The following is a 5,646-nucleotide window of genomic DNA, read 5'->3' on the forward strand; positions in this document are numbered from 1 at the left end:
AATCAGACCATGTCATAACTGCTTTAAGTTATACAGAATAGATATCAGAGCCTTAAACAGGCTGACTTCTGCTAAATGGGTCAAACTGGGCAGAAAGTACACAAACACATAACATCCTTATAGAATATGATGTAACACTATAGATCAACTTACCTCAGAATATATAAAGCATATAAACAATTACAGCAATATGATGCAACAAACACAGCAGTGCTACTAATCCAAAATACTCAAAGCTTCATAGAACTGAAACAAACATTTATTTTAGCTCCATTCTGCTGCTGATACAGACTTTAGGTTTCTGAATATTAAACTTACAGGGAGTGCAGAATTATTAGGCAAGTTGTATTTTTGAGGAATAATTTTAAAACTAAATCTAAATCTAGTTAATCAAGAGTAATGAAAACTAGACTTTAGCTTAATATGTAATATCTGGAGCTTCGGTCCAGTGCCTCCTCAGGCTGTTGTGTATCGCCTTATTCTTATTTCCAGCTCATTATTTGTATTCTTTGAATCTACTACTATATAGGGAGTGCAGAATTATTAGGCAAGTTGTATTTTTGAGGAATCATTTTATTATTGAACAACAACCATGTTCTCAATGAACCCAAAAAACTCATTAATATCAAAGCTGAATGTTTTTGGAAGTAGTTTTTAGTTTGTTTTTAGTTTTAGCTATTTTAGGGGGATATCTGTGTGTGCAGGTGACTATTACTGTGCACAATTATTAGGCAACTTAACACAAAACAAATATATACCCATTTCAATTATTTATTTTTACCAGTGAAACCAATATAACATCTCCACATTCACAAATATACATTTCTGACATTCAAAAACAAATCAGCGACCAATATAGCCACCTTTCTTTGCAAGGACACTCAAAAGCCTGCCATCCATGGATTCTGTCAGTGTTTTGATCTGTTCACCATCAACATTGCGTGCAGCAGCAACCACAGCCTCCCAGACACTGTTCAGAGAGGTGTACTGTTTTCCCTCCTTGTAAATCTCACATTTGATGATGGACCACAGGTTCCCAATGGGGTTCAGATCAGGTGAACAAGGAGGCCATGTCATTAGTTTTTCTTCTTTTATACCCTTTCTTGCCAGCCACGCTGTGGAGTACTTGGACGCGTGTGATGGAGCATTGTCCTGCATGAAAATCATGTTTTTCTTAAAGGATGCAGACTTCATCCTATACCACTGCTTCAAGAAGGTGTCTTCTAGAAACTGGCAGTAGGACTGGGAGTTGAGCTTGACTCCATCCTCAACCCGAAAAGGCCCTACAAGCTCATCTTTGATGATACCAGCCCAAACCAGTACTCCACCTCCACCTTGCTGGCGTCTGAGTCGGACTGGAGCTCTCTGCCCTTTACCAATCCAGCCACGGGCCCATCCATCTGGCCCATCAAGACTCACTCTCATTTCATCAGTCCATAAAACCTTAGAAAAACCAGTCTTGAGATATTTCTTGGCCCAGTCTTGACGTTTCAGCTTGTGTGTCTTGTTCATTGGTGGTCGTCTTTCAGCCTTTCTTACCTTGGCCATGTCTCTGAGTATTGCACACCTTGTGCTTTTGGGCACTCCAGTGATGTTGCAGCTCTGAAATATGGCCAAACTGGTGGCATCTTGGCAGCTGCACGCTTGACTTTTCTCAGTTCATGGGCAGTTATTTTGTGCCTTGGTTTTTCCACACGCTTCTTGCGACCCTGTTGACTATTTTGAATGAAACTCTTGATTGGTCGATGATCACGCTTCAGAAGCTTTGCAATTTTGAGACTGCTGCATCCCTCTGCAAGATATCTCACTATTTTTGACTTTTCTGAGCATGTCAAGTCCTTCTTTTGACCCATTTTGCCAAAGGAAAGGACGTTGCCTAATAATTATGCACACCTGATATAGGGTGTTGATGTCATTAGACCACACCCCTTCTCATTACAGAGATGCACATCACCTAATATGGTTAATTGGTAGTAGGCTTTCGAGCCTATACAGCTTGGAGTAAGACAACATGCATGAAGAGGATGATGTGGACAAAATACTCATTTGCCTAATAATTCTGCACTCCCTGTATTGCTGCCTTTCATAGTGTGTAACTTGAAGGCCCTGAGTACTTTCTCCCACACTGAAAACACTGGAATGGTAAAATTATTTGAACATTACCTAATAAGACTGATTCAGGGCAGACAATTAGTGATTTTGAACTTTTCTAGCAGTCCTTCACAAACAGGGAACAGTCTGTCTATTCTCTCCATCTGTCAGCTGCTGCTGGCTCTTCCTCCTCTTCCTCACACACTGCTGAGTTTGTCCTGGTGGATCATCAGGGGTGCAACACCTCACAGATGATGTGTAGCAGTGGGTCCCTCAGTCTGTCCTCACTCTGGACACTTGCAGTTGTCACACATGGAAATCAAATGTGTGATAAGCTGCAGGATTCAAACACAAGTGTAACTTATAAATACATGTTCATACTTTGGGTGGGGTGGCTGTTGCTCAGGTTGTAGAGCCGATCAGCTATTGATCAGAAGGTTGGTGGTTCGATCCTTGGCTTCCCCAGTCTGCATGCCAAATATCCTTGGGCAAGATACTAACTCAAAGTTGCCCTCCGATGCGTTCATCAGAGTATGAATGTGTGTGAATGTAGTTTAGAAGTGCTTGTATGAGTGGGTGTGAATGAGGCATGTTGTATAGAGTGCTTTGAGTACTCCAGGAGAGTAGAAAAGCGCTATATAAGAATCAGTCCATTTACCATTACTTTTATTACACAATCAGAGAGAAAGAAACAGAGAGAGTGCAGGACAGACAGACAGGTGACAGTCTCAGATGTATACACTAGTGATGGGTCGTTCGCGAACGAAATGGCCCTTATCGCGAGCCGTCACGTGGGGTTTTTTTTTTTTTTTCTTTCTCTCAGCCTCTCTCTCGCACTTTTTTCCCGCTTCACTCTGCACGCGAGCCTTGTGCTTTACGCTGGGCAGAGGGGGGAGGGGCGGTAGTTACACTCAGTAGCACAGGAACAGAGCCAGAGAGAGAGAGAAAGAGAGGCAGGGACAACAACATTAGAAAGGTATAGTAATCATCCACAACTATTTTCGGTTGCAGATGATAAAGGATTGAGAAAGTTTATTCATGCAGGTCCATATGACAGAGAATATGCATGTTCTTTTAGTTTTCATATTATAATTTATATTTAATTGTGTTGTGGTTTGCAGTGTTTTGTGTTCTTTTCACTTTAAATTTGTGAAAGGAAAAAGCTGAAAATTTAAATAGTTAAAACTTGAAATGTGAATAGTTGATTTTTGTATTATATGATTTATTACATTTTATGTGGAGTGAATAAATAAAAGTATATTTACGGTGGCCCCTAGAGACAAAGCACATACAAACTTCAAATCACGTACGAACTCTGAAGCATGTACAAACTCCAAAACACGTAAAAACACGTACAAACTCCAAAACACGTAAAAACACGTACAAACTCCGAAGCACGTAAAAACTCAGAAGCACATAAAAACTCAAAACACGTACAAAAGACAACAGAAGTGCTCCAGGATGCTGGGCGCAGTGTTGAGCCTTTGTTATCTTGTGGCTACACAAGCCAGCAAGTACCAACGACCGGATTTGGTGTGTGGTAATAACAGGTAAATGAACTTTTTTTTAAATTATTTGAATATATATGAGTGCCTGTGTATAAATACACAAACAATACACACATGCTTTCAATTGTGTAATTTAAGTCATCTAGTAGCTCTGCTTTGGAAGTTCAGTTCATGCTAGAAATGTGTTTTGGAGTTTGTACGTGTTTTGTCTCTAGGGGCCACCGCATATATTTATATATAAACATATATAAATAAAACCACTTGTTTTTACGTTAGTAATTCCTTTTGTGCATAATTTTATATTATTGTTAATAATAAATTAATTAAAGCAACAAAACAACCTGAAGAGCCGGTTCGGAGCCGAAAGAGCCGGCTCTTTTTAGTGAGCCGAACCGAAAGAGCCGGATCTCTAAAAAGACCCGGAAATCCCATCACTAGTATACACTGCTACAAAACAGCACAAGTGAAGGAGGATTTAGTGTTTGTGTTATTACAAGTGCTAAACAAGAAGAATTCCCAGATGGTACAGTGGACACATCTTTCTTTCAGCTTAACGAGTGAACCGTCAGCTCATTCAAACACACGTTAAAGTCCGTTTGGCTCGACACCACCGAACAGAGGCAGCAATGTAACATAGCTAACATTAACAGTGCAGTGAATCCTGCTTGTGCCGTGATATTCAGGACTGTAAACCGAGCAGCATCACTGACTTTCAGCTTGTTATGTTTGTGGATATATGACTGACTTTAATTATCCATAAAATCATCTCATTCTCTGTAAGATTAAGGTCGACTATTGAACGGCGTATAATTTAAAGGCTTTAAAACCAAGCTGAAGCTGGAAGTACAAACATCACTAATGTCACATAACTTGCTGACATGTGGCCAACATTCACGTTTTAATGTTCTTCATTATTAAACATTCGCACATAGATAAGTGACATAATATTCAGTACTTATTTTTGACAGTTTACTCTTCGGCTTCAGGCATCCGCCGTTTTTTTCCGAACAAAATATCCACACCGCTACGCCATGAATTGTGGGATTTATGGGACCACGAAGTCTACACCGGACCACACTTCAAATTTGGGGAAATGAACGGCGTATTTGTCAACCGCATTTGGAGTATACTTCGAATTTGGAATCGGTCTCCAAATGCACACTACGAAGCGTGTGGTCGCTGGATTGGGACACAGCCATAGCCTTCATAAATGCCACAATGTGGGTCTTAGTCAGTTATCCAATCAGCAGCATCTTATAGAGGTCACACATCTGTGTGGCTCTTTCTGATTGGATGATTGGTGACCCCTCCATTTTTGGTTTTTACGTAAAGCAAACTGAAAAATCTATTGGTAACTGAGATTTCAGGCATCATCAGCCAATCCAACCACTTATCACTATTGTAGAGTCTTTACCTTACAAGTGCCTTCGGATGACTGTTGCTGTGACAGCACTATATATGAATAAAGCTGAACTGAATTCAATTATTCCAAAATATTAAAGGTAGTGATTCAGAATGAACGCTGAAAAATAGGTTAACTCAAGTTGTGTCTTTTCACTGGTTGGTTTCTACAGTCAATGCGTGACTTTTATTGACTGTGTGCAGCTCGTTAACATGCAGGACAAATCGTAGTCGGGCACCCTGATTGGACATCTGTCAATAGAGGAATTAACGTGCTGGTCCCCCCCGTCCTCTTTGGACAAAGGTTAGACAATCCTGTAGAGACGACCCCCACCACCACAATGAGATTGACAGCAGGATTAAAGTCAGAGCTTTTCCCCTGAAGACCTCTGAGAAAACTCTGAGATTGACAGCTGGGACTGAAAGAAACGTTCTGTTTCTTGAATGCGACAGCTGAAGAGGGTTTTTTTGTTGTTGTGTTTCACTCGTTACAGACCGTGGAAGCTAGAAAAAAATATCTACTTCTTGTTCTTTTGACTAGCCAGTTAGGGGTCACTACTGTTGATTCTCCTTCCCTACATCCATTAAATTTCTCTGAGATCTTCCCCTTCTCCTCTTGCCTGGCAGCTCCATCTTCAATATCCTT

This window comes from Maylandia zebra, linkage group LG2 (genome assembly GCF_041146795.1).
Source record: "Maylandia zebra isolate NMK-2024a linkage group LG2, Mzebra_GT3a, whole genome shotgun sequence".
NCBI lineage: Eukaryota > Metazoa > Chordata > Actinopteri > Cichliformes > Cichlidae > Maylandia > Maylandia zebra.